General features: G+C 45.9%; 1 protein-coding gene across 2 annotated transcripts in view; it reads left to right on the top strand.

Annotated features, from left to right (window-relative positions):
- The first annotated feature begins 4,300 nt into the window (after nucleotides 1-4,300).
- The window catches only part of DAAM2 (dishevelled associated activator of morphogenesis 2), a 105,800-nt gene continuing 84,790 nt past the window's right edge, over nucleotides 4,301-25,310 (top strand). For both annotated transcript variants that reach the window (XM_081034072.1, XM_081034070.1), the window contains exon 1: nucleotides 4,301-4,431. The gene's annotated coding sequence lies outside the window, so the exon portion shown is untranslated. The remainder of the gene's footprint in view (nucleotides 4,432-25,310) is intronic.

Genomic DNA, 25,310 nt, shown 5'->3' with positions numbered 1-25,310 from the left:
TGATTAGGTGAGGCTCACCCACTTCATGGAGTTCACCAATTTAAAGGTAAATATCATCAAAAAAAAACCACCACACACACACACACACACACACACAAACCCTCATAGAAACATCTAGAATGTTTGACCAAATATCTGGGCATGATGGCCCAACCAAGTTGATATATCAAATTAACCATTGTACACATAAGTTTCAGAAAGTTACCTCCCATGCACAGCAGTGAGAGGCAAGGCTGGGGGTTTAACCAAGGTCTCTAATTCTAACCCTTGAGTTCTCTTCCTGACCTGCTATAGCCCAGGTTAGTAAATCGTGGAAAAGGACATGTTATTCCTGGATAGCCTCATGTTGGTTAGATGGCCTACTCATGGGATTCTCATTTATTCTTCTAAAGGTCTTCACTGAGTGCTCCCAAGGTCCATGGAGTGTAGACCAGGAGCTGTACCTCTGGGAAGTGAGGAAGGAGGGACCTTTGTGAAGCTACTTCTCCCCAGGACGTGAGAATAGGCTGTGCCTTGGAAGTACATGGTTGGCTTTGGAAGGACAAGCTTGGTGAACTACTTGAAGATCCCTCAGTGAATGCGTAGAATATTCCAGATGAGCGGTGTGCTGTGCAGAGTCTCACTGTATGTTCAGGGCACATTCCTGGAACAAGCAGGTGACTGATGGGTAAAGAAAGGTGGAGCCCCTCCTCAGCTGTCTTGAGAATAGGAGATACCTCCACCCCTACATTACAGCCCCGTGTGATAGAGTTGGGGGTAGGGAGTGAATCACACCTTGGAAGGGACCCTCCTGCTTCATGGCCTCTTCAGGGCTCACCAGCCTCAGAAACAGCCCCTTAGCACTGAGATCCACAGATGTCATGAGCTTCACCTATTTCTTTGCCGACCAAACCTGAGTAAGCTCACCTGATCAGGGATGGAGCCTCTTCTCTCCCTGACCTGGAATATTCTGTTGCACAGACCCACTTGGGCTGTTCTTGTCCTCCTCATGCTCCCCACCCACCACCTCTAACTCTCTGGTTCTGTCTCACCTCATCTTTAATTCCTTCCATTCTCTCATTTTGCCTGGAATGAGTTAATGAGTTAATTCTAAATGAGTTAACGAGGATATTCCATTTCTCATCAGGTCTGCCTCTTCATTTCTATTTGGTCCGCGGCTGCTAATTTCTATAAATTCCACTTCATTTCCTCATGATTGTGGATAATTAGATTGGCCTGTGGTGTGATTTCCAAGGGAGGATGGTCACATCACAGCTACTGATACTAGAAATTAGTCATAAAGCGCTCTTATGCTTTAGTAACTTTTCTGCATCTTTTTTTTCCCCAAAATAGTTGCAAATAGATAACATTTATTTAATATTTGCCATCTGCTGGGCAATATAGACAACAGTTGGAAAAGTGGGATTAAAATTGAGAGGAAATGTGGTTAGAATATAGATTTAGATGTAGAGACAATGATCAACTTTCCCAGACAGTTATTGAGTCTGGGGTAGAATTCATGAGAATTGAATGAATGCACAAGAGGAGAATGAAATCACAAGAGGAGAATCTGTGCTTCTCAGGAAAAGGACTGCTACTGACAGATGCCTGGGGAAAATCAATATGTAGGTGGGGAAAGAGGAATCAGGAGAGAAACCACACAAGGAAACTGGTCGTGGTGGTAAGACCTCCCTGAGAGAGGGACGTGCTTCAAGAAAGTGGTGGTCTAAGCATGTCAAAGGACCCCAGAAAGAAGAGTGACAAGACTGGATTCATCTGAAAGACCAAGTGACCTTAGAAAGAGCAACTGTAGGGATTCAAGGTATGATGGCAGAGGGTCGCTGAAACGTGAGCGGGATTCGGGTACTTAGTGGACTGCACTTAATTCCCAAGTAAACTGTGGCACTTTCCAGTTCCAGAATTTACTTGCAATCTGCTTCATCCTGGTTGAATTAAATAGAATTCACACCAACTTAGTAAAAATAAGGGTCCTTCCTCAGCCCTTTTTTGTTGTGGTATTAAAGATGTTACAGAAAATACACAGAATTGGAGTCAGAGGAACTAGGTTAGGGTCCAAGTTCCTTTATTTACGATCTGGAGCAGAACATTAATCAGATATGGCTTGTTTTCATATATATATACATATATGAAATATATATGGAAGTTACAGTGATATCTTCTAAAGTTGTGAGGTTGAGGGAAAATATATGTGAATAGGCTTTGAAAACTAAAAAGAAATATGCCAGTGCAAGGTATGTAAAAAATCACTGTCATACTTGTAAGTTAATGCTCAGGAGTTATCCTAATATTATATTTTGGTGGATTGACAAGAGTGTATCAAGTAGGACTATATTTTGCTGTAAACAACAGAAGACTCAACTATAATAACTTAAACACATGGTTTATTTTTCTCACCTAACAAGAAGCCAGAGGAAGGTGCAGCAACTTATGGATATCATGTAGGACTTCGGCTCTTTCTACCTTCATGCTCCGCAATCCTTAAGTGAGTGGCTTTTGTTCTCAAGGTTGCAAGACGGCTGCTGTATCTCCATGTTCCCAGAGTGGAGAAATGAGGGAAGGGAAAATAGGGAATGTCGAAGGGTTGAAGGGGTATGCCATCTGATTCTGACCTTCCCTTAAAGAGTTTTTGTGGCAGCTGACCCTTGCCTTATGTACGACAGAACTGGGTTTTATAGGTATCCCTAGTTACGAGGGAGTCTGGGATGGTGAATATCGTGGACTTCCAGTTTTTTCATTGAGGAAGAAAAAGGAGAAGGCGTTTGTCAATGGTTTTTGGAAGCCAATCTGCATTGTCTACAACAAAGCAGAACTCACCTTGCCATTGGAACCTGGATGTGAGAAAGGGGAAAGACGTGGCAGTGGGGTATGACGCTCAGGAGGCCAACCCGACAGTGACCAAACAGCAGGGCTCTGGGCGCACTGTGGCTTGGATCAAAACATCTTGGCTGTCCCCCACCAAGAGGCCCAGCCCCAAGACTTGGCCCCTTCTGGCAATCAGCCCTAACCAGCTGCTGCCAAAGGGGTAAACACATTCCAAGTCCTTGAGTCCCTGCTGCACTGTAACTGTGGTTAAGGCACCCCCCCCCACCCGCACCCCATCTGGGCTAACAGAACGTTCCCCGGAGTCTGGGATAGTTGAGTGATGATCTGCAGTTATCTGTGTCCCTTCTATGAATGGGGAGTTGAATACCTACGCGCTTCTGTTATCTAGCTGTATAGGCAATTTGCTTCTCATGTGTATCATCTTTATGTTCATTCTCCAATCCTTGGGAACTATGAAGGATGAAGCAGTACATTCTTTTTTTCTCTACTCTGGAAGGATGGCCGTCAAACCAAGCCGGTTCCCTAAGCCCCTTCAGCTAGATGGAGAAACAGACAACCATCGGACTCCAGACCTGAACACCTACAAAACTCTACAAGAGGTCATCACCCAGTGTGGATGCCAACTGCTTGCACCCTCCTGGGATTGCGGAGGAAACAGAGGCCTTACCTTGAGGATGGTGCCAATCATGGAGGAGGCAGTTGCTCTTGACTAAGGCAATTTCCAGTCCAGTCCAGGAGATGGATCACAATCACATCTAAGGAAAAAAAAAACATTTTAAGTAATTTTTTAAAGTATGAATAAGAGCTATTGTAAATGGCTGCTCAAACTCTGTATATAAGCAGTGAAGTAAGATGAATTGACTGGCACTGAGTTGGAAAAGCTATACAGAGGCAGGGAGTGTGGAACATAATTTTATAAAAATAAACTTTTTTTTTTTTTTTTCACGTACACACTCCCAAAGAAGAAATGGAAAAGTTGTTAGGGTGTGGACCAAGGCTTCTAATTAACTGTTCTGGTCTGCCTGATTTATCTCCTTTCTTGCCCTAGCACCTTCCTGGGACTTACTGTCCCACGTAGGACACTGGGGATGGAGAGGGCATTCCCACCACGCCTGACCCCTGCAGCTGGCTCAGGCCAGGTCTTGGCGGGCCCGTTGCCCCCTTGGAAGAGCAAAGAGAAACCTACTGCCCAGGTCGCCACTCTGGCCTGCTTGACCCTTCCATGTTTCCAAAACACAGGGAGCCCTGAGAAGGCTCCTTGCCAACGTTGGAAACAGCTACCCTCATTGTCTGCCTCGCCCTGCCGGCTGCGCTCTCCCTTCCTCCCTCCCCTCCTTTCTGTCTGAAAGTGTGAAAATTACAAATCCCAAGGAACTGCAATCAGAACTCTACCTAGGGAAAATTCGGAGTATCCTTGCCATAAATATCCCGCTCCAAGACGCCTGACGTCAGAGCGGGGCGGGCGGCCGAGCGGGGCCGGAGGGGAGGGGAGGCGGCGCTGGTTTCTCTGCAAACAGCGGAGCGCGGCGAGAGGAGCCCGAGAGCGGCCACGAGCGCGCAGCCGGGCGTGGGGCTGCGGGGAGCGGCGCCCGCCATGGGGTCCTCGGAGTGAGTGCAGGGACCTGCCTCTTCTGTTGCGCGTCTGTCCGTGGGGGCGGGGGCCGGCTGGGGAGGCTTTCTGCCCGCACGTCCCCGCTTTTCTCCCCCCTGCTTTCTTCACAGTGCTAAAAAGGGATGGGAAAGGCAGCGGCTCCACAGGCTGCCTGTTTTGTTTCTCCAAAGTGTTTGCAGGAGCCACCGGACCCTGCGTGGGCTCCCAGGGCCTGCATGTGCGCGCGTGCGTGTGCGTGTGTGTGTGTGTGTGTGTGTGTGTGTGAGAGAGAGAGAGAGAGGGAGAGAGATTTACTTGTGTGTATGTGTCTGTCCCTATTAGCGCATCTGGACACAGGAAATGTCTTTGGAAAACTTTTTAAAATGTTTTTTTTGTGTGTGTGTGTGTGGCTTTGAAATCTGATTCCTTGTTGTCATAAGTGGACAGACACAGCCGGTACCCCCCCCACCTCCAAACGGACAACTTTTTGGTGGTGTTTTCTCCAGGATTAGTTTGTGCCTTCATTCTGGTGATTTAACTCTTCACCAGCCCCCAGCTCCCACTTGCAGGCCTGGCCTGGGGCCATCAGGCAGGGCAGGGGAACAGGAGGTTCTTGCTCTCAGTGAGTAGCAGGGGACTGTGGGCTAGGAAAGGCGCGTCTCAGGGAAAGGGGTCCTGACTTTGGGACCTCAGCACCTGTGGCCGCTGCCAGTCCCCTGTGGTGGCCCTGACATCCCCAGGCCATGGGTCTGTGACTTAAAGTGGAAAGAAGGATCTGGTCAGGAGGCAGGTAATCGTAAGGAGGATGAGGGAGAAGAGGTGGAGGTGGTTGGTGGCCAGGACACTGCATTTCTGTATCCAGTCCTGCCCCAGGAGTGGCATGAATGTGTCTGCCACATGTGCCCACGGTGGGTTCTCTGGGAGCACCACAGTGCCCCAAACAAGATGCAAACTCCTAACATAAAGAGACGTGTCTGAGCTGTGGGGTGGGGGAAGGGGGGAGGTGGGGGAGAGGGAGAGAGATTTTTATCAAAATTGAACACAGATTGCTGAGGTCTGGGCTTGATTTAACTCTTCTCTCTCTGCTTTGGCCACTTTTCCACAGTTCTGTGGCAGATTTGCAAAGTTCCTGGGAAGGTGGAAAGGAAAAATCACGCCTCTCTAGGAAAGAGGCCCCGGAGGTTTTCCTTGAAGCCGACATGGGAATGAAAGCAACTTCCCATCTTTGAAAAGCTTAAAGCTTTGTGTTTCCCCCTTCTAAGTTTGGTGTCAGCGTCTTGGATTTCTCTGAGAAGTTGGCTGATGGAGGGGATGGTTTCTCTCTAGGATGCAGAGGGGGAATTGTGCTCTCCTGAGAGTGGGAGGAAGGGGGGCACAGCCCAGCAGCCCTGGATTGCCCAATGCATGGCACTGGACGTCAATAGCTGGGTTCAACAAACCAGTGACCACTAAGAGAGCCCTTTCAGCTTTGTCCTAGCCCGGTCCTCTGGTTTTGTATTTTGCAATAGAGCCAACCTACAATGTTTGGGTGGGAAGAAGATTACTGGACTCTCCCTGTGTCCTAGAAAAATGTGAGAATGAAGGGACAAGGAGGAAATCTGGATATCAAAATGGGTCCACAGGAAGTTGGAGATTTGGGAAGGATTTTAAAAATTATACAAATTGACCCCTAGGGAAATGCTATAATAGACAGAGCAGACAGCAAAGTCAGAAATAGACTCGTTTAACTTCAGGAGTACATCTTCCACTTAAGGGTAATGAAGAAGGAAATGACTTTAATGGCCGTGTAAACACGTGTGCGTAAATCGGGGTAGCTGGGTTCCCGTGAGGTGCACGTGTAGGCACATGTTGACCCATTTGTGACTGTGTCGTGATAGTCATGGCCTTGGGGCCTGGAAACAGATACAGCCCATTTCTCATCTGTGCTGGGAGCTGCGTATGACCCCCCATTTGTTTCTTTAAAAATAAAAAAAGATGACTGTGCTGTTATTGTCCTGCTGCCTGGTAGCTGCATGCTCCCGCGCATAGCTCCCAGCTGAGTTTTCAGAGCTTTTCCTCTGCTCCTGGGATGCTGAGGGAATACTCGTGCCCCCATCAGGACAGAAAGAGGAGAGAAACTTCTCCTGGGCGTTAGAACCTGTAAGACAGTCAGGCGTTCCTTCGGGAAGGGGGAGGATGTGAGGGCAGGACCGGTAGGAGGCCCTTTTTTTCTTTTGGTCAGGTGAGGGAGGATGAAAGACTCCTGCTTTCTCTGGGAACATATTCTCTCCCCAGTCTCCTTTCCCAACATCCTGCCCCCAAAGATTTGGGCACCAAACAGGTTAAACTCTCCCCCTCACTGAAGAGCCCAGGGGTGAAGGAGAGGGTAAGCCTAAGTGCCGGTGGCCAGGAGGGCACAGAGATAATCAGTGGGGCAGAGGCTTGCTTCTTTGGTTTCAGTGGAGCCAGTGGAAGGAACGATTTTAAATGTTCTTGCTGTTTAAATGTTCCCACTGTTTACAAACAGAAGGCTGAAAACCCAAGGATGAAGGGAACCCATTGGAGGTAGACTCCCAGAAATAGCTTGTCCCAGCACCGGGCTCCTTAGGGAGAGAACTGGCCTTTCAAGTTTTTCATCATGTGGGTTTCTCCAGAGGGTCAGTGGAATCCTTGCCCTTTGGGGTTCACTCTGGGAGATATTTCACCAACTTGAGACCGGGGACACATTCCCAGGCCACTGAAACTTGGACTGACGCTGAAGCTTTCTCACTGCACCTTCTATCAGATCAGAATACGTAGGGTGCATTCTCAAGCTCTCCTGAAGGTCCAAAGGGCAAACACACCTGGCAGAAAAACAACTTAAAGGGTGTCCTTGGCTTTGGTAACAGATAACCCTCTAGATTTCCACAGCCAGAACCTCTGTGTTCAGGGAACCTGTGTCCTTCAGCCCTGGGCTGCAAATGCAGCCTGCACAAGGGAAAGACTGCCCTGGGAGAGGACACATATTCCTGTGAGCTTCATGTGCCCTCATCTGTAAAATGAGGATAATATTTACCTCACAAGGTTTTGTGTTGTTTTTTGTTTGTTTATTTTTTTAAAAAATGATACTTATGCAAAAGGAGTAAAACAGAGCTAGGAATGTTGTAGACTTGTAATAAATGGCCTATCATGATTCATTGTCAGCCATCAGGAGCCTGTGTGGAGAAAGGACCTCGCCCCCATCTAATTTGGTGTTTTCCATTACTGAAAGCCAGTGGGTGGAGGTTCTACGGCTCTGGTCACCTTTACTTCCTCCCTCCTGAAAAGGTGGCTCTTGGGGATTATCCATGAGCTTGCCTGGCCCATTATCCTGAGGGGTGGGAGGTGGCTCCAGGCATCCTGGATATCTGGCCTGGAAACCACTCCTGTGTGTTTGAGCTCTCTAGGGAAGGAGAAGGGCAGCAGAACAGGTTGTATGTGTCTGGTGGGGGTGGGGCAGAAAGAACAAGAACCAGATGTGTCTTGAAGAACAAGTCTGAGGTCAGAGGTTGGTTAGGCAGCCACTGCTCTTCAAGGTACTGAGGTCAGAGTAAGGGGAGAATCTGATGGGTTGTAAAGGATGGAAGCTTTAGCTCCCCATAAACATCTCTGGTGGTGGTTGCAGGGTGGGGCGGCTGCCCCCCGATTGACACACTGTCTAGGGGAGTGGGTAGTCCAAGGACTGAAGGAGCATCTGACGCTCGAGAAAGCAGCTGCAGGTTCTCTTGGCCCATCTCAGAGCTTCTAAGTTATCTTTCAATTTGACATTTAAGACTTTGAGGATCACATTTGTTTCTGTTTTGTTCAAGCTCTCTCTTTAAGCATGGCCTGGGATGACTTTTCAGCTTTTAAGAGGCTCAGCCAGTGGCCAACTTCTCTTGAGATGACCCAGATTGGGGGTCAGTGAATTCCTCACTCCTGGCAGTGTCTGTTTCTCCAACTCTCTTCTCACATTTTTTGGTTTGTTTGTTTTTTGTTTCATTATGAGGTTATAAAACTGCGCCATCAAGATTGCTTTGCGGAGGTGGGAAAGAATGCCTTGTCTTTGGAGCTGTGTATCTTGCTAGCGCTGTGCAAGGCTTATCAAACTGTGCACATTAGCAGGTGTCATGGGCTTCCTTTTGGAGCTTCCCCGCCCCCTCAAAAAGAAAAACCTGGGAAAATAGACTTTAAGAAGTTTGGTATCTCTCTGAATCTTGGCCAAAGAGGAACTCAGTTGTTTGTAGGATGCCCCATGGTTCTAGAACCAAGTAAACCCATGTTTGAGTTCTGGCACAACTGGGACACAAGTTGTTCAACCTCTCTAATTCTTCTTCATCTGACAAATGAGAACAATGCTTATTCTCACTTCCCAGGGTTGTTTTGAAGATGAAATGTAATGATATATGTGAAGGACCTAGCAAACTGCTCAGTGTTCAGCAAAATGTTAATGGACTTCCCCTCTCTAGTTCTAAGCTCATGAAAGTACATGGGCTTGGACAATTGTCCACAAGTCGAAGTAAATACGCTGCTTATTCAAGGCTTAACAACAGTGCTCAAAGGTTAGCTATCTGAGCCTGGAGATGGAAACCTTTAAGACAAAAGTGGGGCACAGATCAGCACTCCCCATGCCAAACAATGGCAGACCCATGTGACCCTTTACTGGAATAAAGGAAAGGCCACCCACTCATTTACCCACGAACCTAGGCTGTTAGTAAGCTCTCCATAGAGCTTGTTTTAGAAATCCCAAGCATTGTCTTTGTTTAAAGAGTCAAGATCAAAACCGGACAGGGAAACCATTGGGGTCGTACCTAACAAAGAAGTTGGATTAAAACCTAATAATAATGGTGCCATGACAACAGTGCCTTACATTTGTATAACATTCTATAGTTTGAAAAGCACGTGGCCTCATTTCATCACCGTAACAATCCTGTGAGATTGGTATTATCCCCATTTCATGACTCATACTTTATGGGCTACAAGACTTAGCCTAATTCACACAGCAGGTAAATGGAAGAAACAGGAAATGAAGGAGGATCTAAGAAGTGGGTTGCAGCCCTTGGCTGCACATTAGAATCAGGTGGGGAACTTGTATCAATACCTGGGCTCACCCTGGACCACTTAAATTGGGATCTCTGGAGAGTGGGGTCCAGGCATTGAGAGTTCTACAAGCTTCCAAAATCTGAAGTCTAAGTTGAGAGCCATGGGTCCAAGGGGAGAGTGAAAAGTACTGTACCCAGCTTAGGACTCAGGGTATCAGGTATGGATAGCACAAACAGGCAAGACTTTGCTAGCATTTCATTTAAGCTCTGATCGTGGGGACTTGCGTGATTTTGCTTGTATCTCCAGAACCTTGAATAGTATTGGGCACAAGGTAGACACCCAATAAACGGTGGGAAATGAATGAATGAACAAACTGCTATAGATTAGGAGCCAACAATTTCAACAGCCAAATGCAGCCTGTCACCTTGTTATATAAGTCAAGTTTTATTGGAATGCAGCCATGCCATTTGTTTATATGCTGTCTATGGCCACTTTCCCACTAAAAGGGCCGAGTTGAGTGTTGGAATAGAGACTGTGTGGCTCACAGTGCTGAAAATATTTATTCTCTGGCCCTTTAACAGAAGAAGTTGGATGGCTTCTGCTCCGAGTCTCAGACGAGAGCGGAACAATTATACGTTAGGGAGAGTTATTATTGCACAGTGGTCAAGTATATGGGTTCTCAAATCAGACAAACCTGCATTTGAATCCTGGCTCTGCCACTTTCCTGTTGTAAGACCTTGCATATTATTTTACGTCTCCGAGTCTCAGTTTTCTCATCTGAAAAACACGGACGATAATAAATAAAATCTCCCTCGCGGGACATTTGCAAGGATTGTCAGCCGTTGGCCTAGGGTAAGCAGGCAACAAATGTTAACTCTCGCTGTGATGGCTGTTGTAGTTCCTTGCAATTGGCCAAATCGAATAAGAACTAACTAAATTAAAGTCAAAATCTAAACCCAGTATCACAGAATAAGGGATGTAGTGGGAAATAATTAGTCGGTAAGCTGGTGTCATGAAGAACTGATATGAGGCTTCTGAGGTAAAGGGTGTCGTGTTATGACACCACAGGGCAGGCCCCCAGAGGTGTGAGTGATTTGCCCCAGTATGGCTGACTGCTGTGTCCACCAGCAATCCCCATCATTCCTCAAGTGTCAACTTAGATTTTATTGCTCTGACCCAACTCACAAGCATGTCCTACCTCTATACCCTTGTTCATAGTTCTTTCTAACTGAAACCCTCTTCCCCAATCCTTATCTTCCTGGGCTACTTTTTCCTGCCAGGCTTGCCCTTCTCCCTCAAGCTCCCTTTTAAGGTTCCCTCCAATCACTCCTTCCTCCTTATTCCCATGAACTTGGCACACTGCTCTGTCATACCAGTTAAAATATTACATTACAGTCAAGGAAGGACCGAGTCTCCATCTTGCCTTCAATGTCTTTGAAGCTCATAAAAGTCAAACTGCATTGTAGAGTCCATACCTGATAGCCAAAGTGTCAATGGGGTCCTTGAGTCAATGCAGTGATGCCTGAGTTGACTCTTGAGGAATGAATAGGACTTGCTCAGGTGCTGATGGGATTGCAAGAGCGAATTCCTTTAGCCAACCAGATAGAGAAGAGCTACCCAATTTAAAGACTTGCGTGGACCCTTTGTGTCCTCATCCCTCCACTTTGTGGTGGCTCCTGCCCTCTGGGACACCTCTCCTAGGGGGCAGCCAGGGACAGGGAAAGATGGAAGAAACTTAAAACCAACTCTTTGACTTCTTGTCAGCAGATGTGGTGAAAGTGGGGTTTTGGCTTCTCTGGGCTTTTTATGTATATGTGCCAAGATAATTGGGAGTTAGCTTGCTCTGGTCAGCTTTCATTAGCATGGTAATAGAGAGCAGTATGGTCATGAATAATAGCAAGCAGCAGATAATTCACAGAATTGCCATTTAACTACAGAATGTGTTCCATAATTTTTATAGATTTTAGTGGTAGATTTATTTTTGGTGGCAGATGTATATTGTGTGTGGAATACAATTAAAATAAAGTTCTCTTCTAATGATTAAGGGGAGGGCACAGAAAAATCCTGGCCTTGAATGAAATATTCCTTTCCGCCAACCCCCAATGGACAATTAAGAGCTTCTTGCTAAGAGCAGAGGGAGGAGAGGGAGAAATAGTATGTTTATATAGGTCCCCATTAAGCACATGGCCATATGCCAATCATTTTTTAAAAATGTGTTCTTTATTTGATTTTTGCAGATTATGAGAGTAATTCTTCCTTGCTTAAACAAGTGACTCAATCTCATGCAGAGGTACAAAAAGATAAATGGAAAATGAATAACATCTCTACGCCCCTCTACATCCTGGTAGTTAATGTTAATTGCCTAGAATTATATTCTCCCATATCTTTCCCTTCGTTCAAAGGAATACCTCCAGGTGTGTATACAGGTAGAGCGGGATCTTGTTGTGTGTTTGTTTTTCACTGAAATTGGATCTAACTGGGCACATTACTTTGCAGCATACATTTCTTCCCCTTGACTATGTGTCAAGTTCATCCCTACAAGGGATCAAGCTTTTTTTGTTTTGTTGTTGTTGTTGTTGTTGTTCTGATTTCTTTATGCTTAGACACACACAGCTCTATATATCTGAGATCATGCCATTCTTGTAGGGATGTTTACTTTTCCATCCAGTCAGTTGTTAAATGTGGTTTCATCCTGGCTGATCACCAGGTTGGGTCCCTGAGTCTGACATAGCAAGCATTCATCACCCAGGAAAGCTTTGCTTTGGCTCAGTTAGTCATGTGCCAGGCCCGCTGACCATCCTGGGGTATGACTACCTGTTGTGTGTGGCCCTCGTTTGTCCCCTACAGAAGCTATTGGGCATCAGGCCCTGTGGCTGGCCCCCATCCCCATCCCCATCACACTTAGCCTTCCTTCCTTGGGTCTCTTCAATCACTGAAAATGTGGGAAATGCAACAGGAAACATCAAAGATGGTACATTAAATTGAAAACCGGTCCTGACGGAACAAATCAGGCAGGTGTGTGGATTCTACACCCTGACTGCCTGGCTGGGCCTTAGTCCTGCGTAGTGGACACTGGGTTGTGCTACCCAGACTCTCGCTCAGGACTGACTCCCAGGGGTCAGTGGGCAGTGCTGGCGGTGGTCTCTCCTCTTTGGAATTGGCTCAGCTCAAAGGTTGCCTTGCCCACAATCACTCCTGCCTATGCTCACCTCCTCAGTCTCCTGCAACCAAGGACTGGTGGGAGCGATGAAGGCCTGGACCCTCTGTCCCAATGAGGGGAAATTCTAAAGGACCTCCCAGCTCCAGGGCTCCCCTGGGGTCCTCGCGGAGGCTGTGTGGCAGCCACACTTAGCCCTTTGCCCAGTGCTGCCTCCTACCCATCCCTCCCTCCCTCCCACAGGTGGTCGATTCCAAGAGCCCTTCCTAATACCTCCTGCCTGTTCCACGCATTGTGACTATTTTGTATGAAATTGTTTTGGAGGAGTCCATTACTGTATAGGTAATCCTTGGTGGCTGTGGTAGAATATGAAAAAGATACTTTTTTTTCTTGTGCTCTATTGTGTGTGTTTTCTAGATGAAACCCAACTGATTTCTCTACAAATAGAGTTGTGTCATAATCGGGAAGACTGAGCAAATGTTTTGACTATTATTGCCAAGTTTGTATTTGCCTCTGACCCTGTCCCTGCCCCCCATACTAGGCTGAGGGGTGTAGGTATATCTGGGTAGCAGCATGACTGGATGGCTTTATTGCCCACTTGCCTCTTGATAGGGGGTTGGACAAGCTGACCTGTGGGTATTCCTCTTCATCTTACTGCTGCTTCTGCAGTATAAAGGGGGTGATCTCAGAAGACCCTGCTGGCCTACTGGAAGCCACCTTCCTGCCTATATAGGTAGTCACATCATGCCTGCAGATGTGACTTCTCTGCCAGATCTGATTTGTCCCTGTGGGCGTTTGTTTCTTACTAGTTTGTCCCAAGCATGGGCGGTCTTTGGCATTGGGAGTTGAACATTCCACCTTTCAGGTTATGTACACTGGTCGCCTGCCTGAGTGCCAAAGCAAAGCTTGCCTGCGTGATGGATACTCTGTGTGCCACAGTCAGGTATCTATACTTACAGTTCAACGTCTGAACACATTCGAGGGCTCGGTGTCAACACTCCCTCCCTCACTTCCTCCCAGACACCACAGCCCCCAGCCTCAGGATTCTCTGACCTAGCAGCGAGAGAAGGGAGTAATTCCAGGTCAGTGGGCAGTTCCATCAATATTTCCACCTTGCCAGGGGCAGCTTTGATTTTAGTTGGAAGCAAATTCAGGCTTTCTGTGGACTTTGGGCAGTAGAAGGGCCAAGCCATTTTAACTCTTCTTTTTTGAATTCTCCATCAATATATTATCAGTCCGTTCCCGGTCACGTGGCGTTGGACTGGCAGCTGCCCAGAGACAGAGTTAGAAACTGCTTCAGCCTTTCTGAGATACACAGTTGATAATTTACCATCACCGTTACCCTGAGCAGGTAAAGTTATTGAAGTCTGTGGCTGCCTAAACGGACGCGGGGGCTGACAGAGTTGATACACAGACCAGATTTCTGAGTTCTGAGTATAAGGCTGTGGTTCATAGCACAAGCCCCAGGTTCAGATTCTGGCTCCACGTTTTGTTGGTTGGGTGGCCTTGCACAAGTTACTTCATGTTTCTGTGCCTTAGTTTCCTCATCTGTAAAATAGGTTGTTATGAAGAAAAAGTTGATGCATGACGTGGCAAAAAGAAACAAAAGGGGAGAGGAAAGTTCTTGAAACCATGGTTGGCACAGAGTAAGCACTAAAGAATGTTAGGGATGATGATGGTGATGGTGATGGAGCTGATGATGGAGAACAGGAACCAAGTCTCATAAACTCTGCTTGTACAGTGCCTGGCGCAGAGCTGGGGCTCAACACGCATTTATTAAATAAAATACCTCACTGCCTTTTGCTGAATAAGTGTCTATTGCCTACTTAGTCAGTTCAACTCTCTACCAAAAAAAGAAACATGTTTTCCACTTAAAATTTTATTTTATTTTAAATGTTGAAGTTTGACATGATTCAGAAAAATACACAGTTTATAAATATATAGCGCAATGGATTTTCACAAACCAAACACATCTGTGTAACCAGCCTCTAGATCAAGAAACAGAACATTGCACAGTCCCCCACTTCCCCCCCTTCCCCCCAAGAAGCCCCTCATGCCCCTTCTGGTTCCTACCCTTCCATGATCCTGCCTCCTAACACCGTAGATTAATTTTACCTGTTTTTGAACTTCACATAAATGGAATCATACAGTGTGTACTTGTTTGCGTCTGGCTTGTTTTGCTCAGCATAAAGTTGTGTAAATATGCACTGATGTACGTTTATCCTCATTGTTACGTAGTATTCCATTAGGTGACTGTACATACCTTATTATTCTACCTTGCTGTGGATGGGCATGTGGGTGGTTTCCAAGTTTGGGGCTGTTGTGAACAGTCTTGCTGTTGAGTATTTGTGTGCTTGTCCTTGGGTGAACATATGAATATGTTTGTGTTGGTGTGTTCCTGGGAGCGGAATTGCTGGATCATTGGAAGGTACTACCAAATGGTTCCATGAAGTGCTGTACCGTTTTCCATTTTTTATAAAAATAAAGAAGCAGTTCCAACTCAGTAGTGCAGGGGCTCAAGGCCCACTTGTAGATTGGGGTTCCTGAGGTGTTCATATCCTCCGTGCTCTTTATATCTGAGAACTCACATGTTCTAGAAAGTCTGCTGAGGGAGGCATGTCCTGTATACCAGGCACTGTGTTAGGTGTTTTCCCTTACGTTGTTTCACCAGATCCTCACAACTATCCCATGAGATGAGATGGGTGTGTTATCATCCCCTCGGACAGATGAGGAAACTAAGGTTCACAGAGGTTGAGTGACTTGCCTAAGATCATATAGGAAGAAACTGTATGAATATAAAACAGATATGCTTGAATCTCAAGCTCCTGCATTTTTGGATCTGATGGTACATAGCTTTGTCATTAAGGCTAACCCTGAATAGAAGCACAGACATAGATGTGGGGGCTGTTCCCCACAACCTGTGCCAGCTGTGGGTGGTGGCTGTGAGAAGAAGCTCTGTGAAAAAGAGCAGAAATAAGGCAACTCAATGACCTTGAGAAGCCAAATTGTTTTCCTGCCCAGGGGCTGTTGGAGAAAGTCATAAATTTCCTGGAAGGCACGGGTGACCATGTAATTTACTGTCTAAACCAGGACTCTTTCAAGACTGAAAGGATAAGACTCTGGGAAGCAGGCATGTGTTGGCACTGTCCCAGGTAAACTGGGACATATACTCACCCCCTGCACGTCCGAGGGGGCATGGATTTCCTGGTTGTTGGTGGAGCTGTCCGGGTACCTTTTAACTCTTTTAGAACACAGTCTGTCGGGAGTTTGCCCTGATGAGATGGACTTCTGGTCTCTGCTGTTTATGCTAAACCAGGGTCTGACTTTCTTTTTTCCTTCTCCACACCATTCCCGGCTCAAATGTGGCTCTGACAAGGTGAGTTTCTTTTGACAGATCCGGTTACCATTGAGATGCATATGCCAACAGCCCAGGAGCTCCTGGAAGGCTAGGGCTGTGCCTTAATCACTGTGATAGGGATGGCACCTATCCAGGTGACAGACACAGAGTTAGCACTCAGGGAATCCTTGTTGACTGTATAGAGCATTTATCCCCGTGCTCATTCATTCATTCATTCATTCACTCATTCATAGTTCATAGAACAAGCTTAGTTTAGACTCTTTCCTCTTTTTTGTGTGTGCGATCTGACTCCTATCCCGCTGGTCCAGAAAGAAAAGTCAGTTGTGTGTGTACGTGTGCGTGCATGCAAAGGACAGGACTGAAAGGGATCAACTTAATGAGCAGCAAAAGATACTGTATCTTGGGATTTGGTGTCAGGATCTAGGTTGAAGTTTCAGCCATCCACTAATTAGCTGAACTTCCTTAGATAAGTGGTTTAGCAATTGAGCATATCTGAGCCTCGGTTTTAATCCTGTGTAAAATGGAAAAGACAGTGATACGTGTGGTATAGGAATTAAATGAATCTATGATGCAGGGGGTATGAGAAGTGCTCATTACTCTGCGAAGGGCTGTGTAATGCTTAGTTATTAATGGTTGTGGTTCAACAACTCTCTGAAAAGCAGTGGGGTAAGACGCTGTGTGCCGAGGCGGGTCCTGGGGAATAAATCCTGGTGAGCAAAAGTCACTCCCCTTCTGGGGCCTCCAGTCTATAAAAGTGAGGCGTACAGTGCCTACATGGTAAGCCCATGGGACTGGGAGCTTTTATTAATAAATAAGGAAGGAATCAGCAAATTCTTCAAGGCCGTAGAGATTTGATGTGGGTGTCCAATATATGGATGCAAAGAATAATTAATGTCTCATTAAGCCCACAGCTGTATTTTCACTAGAACAACAGCCAGGAGCGTTTCAGGGCTTCTGTGTGTCCAGCAGTAGCTTTGATGTATGGTGGCTTCTAGAACAGTTTCTGGAGTCAAACTGCTGGGATCCAAACTCAAATTCCACCACTTACTAGAATTGTAGCCTTGGGCAAGTATTTATCCTCCCCGAGACTCAGTTTTCTTATCTGTAAAATGGTGACAGTGATAGGACCTACCCTCAAATGAGGACAAAATTAACACGTGTCCTTAAGCCCATGTTTGGGACATAGTATATATTCAGTAATCCTTAATTATTATTATTTGCCAAATGATGTGCTTTCTATTGGAATACTAGTTACTGTATGGTGCTGATGCGATAGTTAGAGGAGGAAAGATCATTTTGAGAGAGTGAAAGTCAGGGAAGGATTCATGGACAAGAAGCGTCCCGAGGTATTGTTTAGATTTCTTTTATACCCCGAGCAAAATGACTTGATTATTTCTCTGATTTCTCTGTTCTTAAAGCTCAGAAAAGAAGACTTAGTGTGGAAGAAATTCCTTCCCTTAAGAAACGTAAGTCAGATGCCTCCTGGAACTTTGAAGTTGGATAAGATGTGGTCGCTCCCCTCATGCGTTTCCAAACTAGTTCATCCATCCTTGTGTCAGTGACAGGAGACATTAAGATGAGTCCTCAAAATACTAACAGTGTTGTCAAGGAAGCATCTAGAAGTGAAGAACTCTCTTCCATGGAGATGTTTAAAGTTGAGAAATTTGGATTCCATTTAAGAGTGTTTAGGAATGTCAGGAAGTTACAGAATCTCCTTCCAGGTTTCTGTTATTATTAGGGGAGTGATTTCATCTGTTGGGATGGTAAATATATGGTGCTTCGTGCATGAAGATGGACAAATGGTTCCGCTGGTTCCTTCAGTCCTTTTGTGACATCCACATAATTGTGTGTCTTGCAGGTGAAGGGCACAATGAAAACATTCTGAACTTTTTCTAGACAACGTTGACAAGGTCTGCAAGATGTATTCCCCACATTACTCAGGGATTGTTGGAATTTCTGCTTTCAGTGCTTCATCTCTAATGTTATGACTCATTTTAAAAGCCAGTATGCAAAAGGAAGTCTTCCCTCTGCTTCCATCCACAGCTCTTCCTCCCTCTCCAAGTTTTCCAGTGAAGAAGTGATGAAATGCCCAACTTGTTCCAACTTCTATAAATTAAAAGGAACATTCTTTTGGTTTTACAAAGCATGCAAATATAATTTTAACCGTAAAATGATGCTATAGAATAATAAACATATGAAAAGATGTTCAACGTTACTTGGAATCAGGAAGATACCATAAATTGAAATCACAGGGAGACACCATTTCATACTCATCAGATTGGCCAAAAAGATTATACTCATCACGTTGGATGTAGAGCCAAAGATAACTCCTATTCACTAATGGTGAGAATTATATTGGTATGAACACTTTGGAGAGCAATTTGGTACTCTCTAGTAAAATTAAGATGCACTTACCCCGTTACCCAGCAATTTCACTCCTAGGTAAGTCTAGAGAAACTAATACGTGTGAAAAGGCGATAAGTTTAGGAATATTCATTATAACATGGTTTTTAAGAGCTAGAAATGTCTGTCATCAACCAGAAGACTGGTTAAATAATTTGATATGTACATACAATGGAATACTATGGAATGCATAGAAAAAAAATGAATAGACTATTCTAGTGAGGTATAATCTCAGAAACAGTATTTAGTGGAAAAAGCAAGTTGCAGAAAGATGCCATTGATGAAGTTTGAAATCATACAAAATAATCCTCTCTTTTATTTATACATGTTTACATGTGTAATTAAAATATAAAAACATGTTTGGAATAACCACTAAATTCAGAGAAGTAGGTTCCTGTAGGGAAGGCAGGAAGGAAGACCAGGGAGGGGTACCCAGGGCTCTATTTATATCTGTGATTTTTTATTTCTTATACCCAGTGATGGATACAAAAATGTTTATTTTATTGTCTATATGTCTAGCTAGCTAAAATATTTTTAGTTTAAAAACATTAATAGTTTTATTTTTATTTATTTACTTTTTAATTATAGTTTATTGGGGTGACAATGGTTAGTAAAATTATATAGGTTTCAAGTGCACAATTCTGTAATACATCATCTATATATCACATTGTGTGTTCACCCAGAGTCAGTTCTCCTTTTATCACCGTATATTTGACCCCCTTCACCCCCTTCTGCTATCCCCCCTCCCCCACTGACCCTCTAGTAACCACCGAACTATTGTCTATGTCTATGAGTGCCATTTGCGACAACATGGATGGATCTTGAGATTATTATGTGAAGCAAAATAAGTCAGACAGGAAAAGTCGAGAATCATATGACTTCACTCATATGTGGGAGATAAAACTGAATGCAACAAAGGAACAAGACAAACAAATAAAGAAAAAAAATTAATAGTTTTAAATGTGCACAAACTCTCAATCACTCTCCTTTGCCCATTGGCACATAGCCAAACCGAAGGCTGAACATGAAGCCATGCCCGTTTGCTCCAGGTCCATGTGGGGAATTGTAGCTTGATGTGACCGTTCTCCAGTGGGCTACACTGTTCTCCAAACGTGTACAGGGGACCCCGTATGCACATGGTAATCACTGTTTCTGAAGTAAAAATCTTGACCTCTTTTTTTTATGATTTGTGGATTTATTGGGATCCTATTTTGATATACTGGGGCAAATGCAAAATAGGGTCAGAGTACTAGAAACCCAAAAGCAACTCGCTGGCTCATTCTCCGTATAGCCAACTGCCAGAGCCTTCTTTCATTCCATCCCTTTCTTGGGAATTACTGGGATTTCTTGCTAGTGCTGGCAAGTGACCACAGCCATTATCCTGACATGCTTTTAATGAGGACATGGGACCAACAGTCTCACGTATTTCTCATTGCCCCAGCGTGAAAGAATTCCCCTCTCCCACCATAACCGCCTGGTTTCAATGGAGGTCTCCATCCTTCTGACTTTCATCAATAAGGCTACCACTTTATTCCTCTTGCAAACATCCTGTTCTGGAGCGGGAAATTGCCTACCACTTGCTTTTACTTGACAACGTAGCCATGCTGACTTCTTCTGTGGGTGCTTATTGAAATGCAGTCGATTCAGCTGTTTTATGTGCCTTACTCTTTAGTACAGCCCCCTCTCCCTTGGTAGCTGGTCCCAGCCCAATCCAAGTGACACACACTGTGTTGGCCTTGAGTGCCCTGTTCTCTGTTGTCAGCCTCTGTCCTTGACCGAGCTCATGAACCTCAGTGCTCAGTTCTGTACCAGTGAGCCCCTTCTCTGACCAGCATGGTGCTCGCACTGGGGACAAAAGCTGGGGGATGCCATTCCTCTCTGCCTTCTGCTTGTTTATGTATCGTATAATTCACCTGAATTAAAAGGAAGGAGAGCACATGAAATTGGGACTTTGGGGAGCAAATTCTGGGTATATAGTTGTTCTGAGAAAGTACATTATAGTCTGTGTCAGTCAGGCTCTGGGCAGGAACCAGTTGGCACTCCCGAAAGGGTTTAAGTGGTAAGAATGTAAACGAGAGGACTCTGCAGAGAGATAAGGGACTAGAGGAGATGGTGAGACGCCCAGAGATGAGCAACAGTAGGAAGTTGTTAACACTCCTACACCTGAAGGGGCAAGGGGAGGAATGGCGTTATCAGAGCGCTGTGCCAGCTGGAGCTGAGGAGGAGGTACCGCTTGGCAGGAGCTGTGGCCCTAGAGGAACACAGCCATGGCTCAGCAGAGAGGGAATGGGGGAATAAACACCCTGAGGTCTCTCTCCTTCCATGTCCTGGCCACCTGCTGTTGCTTCCCACTGGGCACCGAAACCCAGGAATGTGGGCCATGCATCTTCGAGAGGTCAGTTCCCTGGGCAGAAGCATGCAGGGAAGGGCAGGGAGAGGCAGTGGAGGGGCCAGCAGAGTTTGTTCAGCACCTGATATATTTCTGTATGCATTTGTCATGTACCTGGAAAGACCAGGCATAGTAAGGAGTCCCCTTTGATTTAAACTGTAATAGCTTTGGGCTATTTGGTCTCTGTTTGTGGACTGGTTGAGTCCAGGAGTCTTAGGTGGATATGCCAGGAAGGGGGCCTGGGAGGGAAAGAAACTGACATTCATGGTCATGGGTCAGGTACTTTGTTCTATGCTTCGAAAAGGAAGATTGTTTTGCATGTGACATGAGAATTGGCTATTTATCGTGCTCGAAATACTCTGCAGTCCAGAGAATGGATGTGTCTACCTTAAAGAGATTGAGCTTGGTGGTCTCAGGTGCCAGGTTGAGGACTTGAGCCCTGGTCCGAGCCCAAGCCAAGTGACACACATGACATTGGTCTTAAGTGCCCTGATCGGTAAGCATGTGAAGCTGAGGATACCCTTAGCCTGAACTAAGCTTCCCAGAGTTTTCCTCCCAGCTCCACCTTTATCCATATCACTCATTACCCTCCCCTGAGGCTTACCTGAGCGCATCTCACCTCCTATGAAGGCTGGGATAACTGTCAGAGAGGCAGCTGTAACTGAGTGTGCTCTATTGTGGAGACATGGTCTCTAAACACTGTGGCCAAGTACAGAGAAAGGAGAAAATAACAAATCCACGCCATGGGGGTACGGGGCCCGCCCTTGAGAATTCCCAGTTGACCCAGTCTATGAATTGGGATTTACACACCCAAAATAAGGGACACCTGCAAAGCAATATGTCAAGGGAAAGTTCACAACGTACAAACAATCTGTGTACTTGGCAAAGGAGGGTGCAGGAATGGAGCCATTGAAGTTGGCAAGCATTGGGGGTAGAAATGACCTGTTCTATCACATGGGCACTGTGTGACCTTGGATAAACTTCTGACATCTCTCAATAGGCCTTAGGTTCCTCATCTGTAAAATGGGCATACTAAAGGTATATTTTTCATTTTTGCAAGGGATCATCTACGGAAACACAGTGCCCAACACATAGTAAATGCTCAATGAATGTCGGCTGTTAGCAACATCACTAATATTCATGGAGGTGAATGCCAATCACTGCTTGGAAAGAGGACTGAGCACTCCAGAATTCCGGCACTTCCTTGAGTCTTTTTTTTTTTTTTAACTTTTTGTTTATTTTAAGTGTGTTTTTCCAGGATCCATCAGCTCCAAGTCAAGTAGTTGTTTCAATCTAGTTGTGGAGGGCACAGCTCACAGTGGCCCACGTGGGGATTGAACTGGCAACCTTGTTGTTAAGAGCACTGCGCTCTAACCAACTGAGCTAACCGACTACCCCCAAATCTTTTAATTTATCTAGTTCATTGCCCTTTTCCATCCAACGTCACAGGCCTCAGGTCTCTGACTCACACTCATGTCCCATTAAGGGTGAATGCTAAGGCTGTTTGTCATCTGCTTGGTGCCCTTTAGGTAGGAATCATGAAATGTTAGGGAGTTAAGAAATCTGAAGAGGTCATCTAGTCTAGCATTTCCCAAACTTCATTTGATAAAACACCAGGTTCTCACAATGGCCCTAGGGAAAAAAAAGTTTCCGTGGTTAAAGAAATTTAAGCAATGCTCTTCCATCTCCCTGACGCTTAGCCCCACTGAGCCACAGTACTCAGAAGAGCATTGCAGTAAAAAACAAAATGAAACAAAAAAACAACAACAACAAATACCAACCAACCAACTAGGTTCACGTTGTTTAAATTAGTCATCTATTTATCTAAAGAGGAAGTTTTCCTCAGGACACCCCACAGAACTAGTGCTTTCAGGCATATGTCAGTTAGAATTTGTGCTCAGCTACACTGTACAGAAACCCTACTAGAATGGCTGTACCAACTAGGGGTCTTTATTTTTCCTACATAACCAGTCCAGCAGATGCAGTGCAGAGTTGGTAGAGTGGCACCACAGTGCCATCAGGGACCCAGCTACCCCATCTCTGGACTTCAGCTTTCCCTAGAATGAGACAAACTCTTGTCTTTGTGCTCGTTGCCTTACGGTTACACGATGGCTGCATTACGTCTAGCTTCACACCTGCATTCCAGGCAGGAAGAAAGAGAAGGACAAAGCCCAAACTGTAGATGCCAACTAATTCTTCTCTATTTAACAAGCTTTTCTGGAAGCCCCCTCCAGAAACAGACCCAGACTGCATTAAGTAGAGACCTCAAACTGCAGCAGTGTCTAGGGGGAAGCTGAAAAAATTGTCAGTGGGCAACAATGTTGTTGTCTCCAACAAAAGCAGGGACCTATTCATGAGGCAGAAGGACAGAAGAGATCGTGGGTGGGCAATTCACATTTTGTGCCACATTGATCAAACCTTTGCTCCTCGCTTCAGCAGGTCGATTCTAAAAGCATCCCATGCAAAAGAAAATAAAAACAACCAAAGTGACAAACTTTTGTAATTAACAGAAAATAAAAATTCTAAGCAACAAGGCCCTGGGTTCGCAGACCCTGTGCGGGTCCTCCAGCTGTTGTGGGTGCTCCAGCGAATGGCTGGCACCTGTGTGGACTGCCCTTGGGCTATTGAATGCTCTCGCGCAGAGGTGCCTGGACTTATGTCATGCTCACCCACCCTCCTGTCCTGACCAAGCGGGGCCCTTGCAGCAGTGCCATTCCCTCTCCAGAGCTCACAAAGATTGGGCTGAAGCGAGACCTTTCCTGAAACCACATTCTTGCCAGGTCCCTTTCTGCCCTCTCTTCTTTCCCCCATTGCCTTCCTGGTTTCCCCTAAGAGCACAGTCTCGGTAAGTGACATAGATACAAATCTCAGTCTCAGGTTCTGCTTCCAGGGGGCCCAGTGTAAGGTGCCCTAGGTCAGGCCGGGAGCTCTTTGCCTCCTCCTAAGGGATTCGGTCTGAAACTCTTTCCCTCAGTCCTGTTTGTGGACCCTGGTGGGCTTCGACTTGGCCTGGGTGTTGTGGGGACAGCTCCACATTCCACCGTGGTGATGGCTGTGGGACAGCTTTCCAAGTCCTCTCACACATGTTGGAGGAGGCCTCAGCACAAGACACTCAGCAAGGGGAGTCGAGCCCTGTATCTTATAAGGCAGATATTCTTAGAAACATTGATTTGCACTCTTAAGCCCACGGACTGTTTAAAGGGACTTGTCATGTGGGGTGTGTGTGTGTGTGTGTGTGTGTGTGTGTGTGTGTGTGTGATTTTTCCATCTGTGGCAATGGCAGCTGGGTATTTATAGCTGGATCTACAGGGCCATTCTCACGTGGCTAAGGAAAATTAAAACCTCATGTGGATTTTGTTTTGTTTTTCCCCTCTGCTTTGCCATTGCAAACTCTCCAGTTCTTAAACCCTGTTGTTGTAACTAGAGCCGCACTTAGCATGGCTACGATGGGGAGGTTATGTAAATTTACTATTTCAGGCAAAAGTGCCTGTTCTCCATCAGTCAGGCCACAGGGTCTGAGAGGGGACTTTTGGGGAGAGCTTGTGGGTGACACTAAGTGGCGGCCTCCTCCATTACCACTCTCCTAGAAAGTGGTGGATTAACCTTGTGGAATGTGGATTCCTTGGATAACCTCATGCGCCTTCTGCATATATGAGCTCCTTTGAAAGAAAACTATTTTCTTTCCCCCTTGTTTTTCTGTATTCGTAAGTCTTTTATGTCTATGTTTTGCCTTCTCCATTAGACTGAGAACACCCTGGGGGCCCGGTCTGTTTGCCCAGGTTACTGGAGCTCTCGGCGGGGTGTGTGGAGAGGTGGAGGTGGCAGTAACGCAGGTCTCTGCTTTCTCCAGGATGGCTTAAGAACTCATAGAGTGCTCTAGACAGCAAGGTTGGGGTGGATTGCCTGATCTTTATTGAGAGGTCAGTGTGCTTCCTGTTTGTGTTAAGCTGAGGAGACAGAGGCACCCAACGTAGACCCTCTACCATTTTATTCTGGTCGTCTGGAGCCCACGCCTTCACACTTTGGATTTAAGCAGCTGAAGCTGCAGAGGCTCTGTAGCTGGGGCCTAGGGTAGCGCGGCATGTCTCAAACCTGCCAGAACATATGAAGGCCCCTGAGGAGCATAAGAAGGAAGGAGCTTAAGCTTAGCTGCCATTTTCCCCACAGAGCTGTGTCTTCTCACTGCCCAGCCATCCTCAGGGCTGGCAGACCTCCTAGAGCTGGCCCACTATACAGAGGGCTTTATAAACTTTTACTCTTCAAACTTGCCAAATAATACCTGTCATCTGTTTAAGGCCTACTATGTGCCAGGCACTGAACTAAGCACTTGCACACTCCAACCCATCTCATTCTCATAATAGACCTGCAAAGTGGGTGTCAACCCATTTTACAGAAGAGAAAAAGGAGGTTCTGAGAGTTTAGGCACCCTGCCTGAAGTCACATAGCTAGTTAGAGGCACAGAGACCATTCCAAATAAGGTGTGCCTGACTCCAAGACCCCTGCTCATTGTGCTGCACCCTGACACATCACAGACATCTCCCTTTGTGATGAACCGAGCAACCTACCTTCC

The sequence above is a fragment of the Rhinolophus hipposideros genome, assembly GCF_964194185.1.
Source record: "Rhinolophus hipposideros genome assembly, chromosome: 3".
Taxonomy (NCBI): Eukaryota; Metazoa; Chordata; class Mammalia; order Chiroptera; family Rhinolophidae; genus Rhinolophus; species Rhinolophus hipposideros.
Note: the sequence above shows the minus strand (reverse complement) of the source record. Positions and strands in the feature narration are given on the sequence as shown.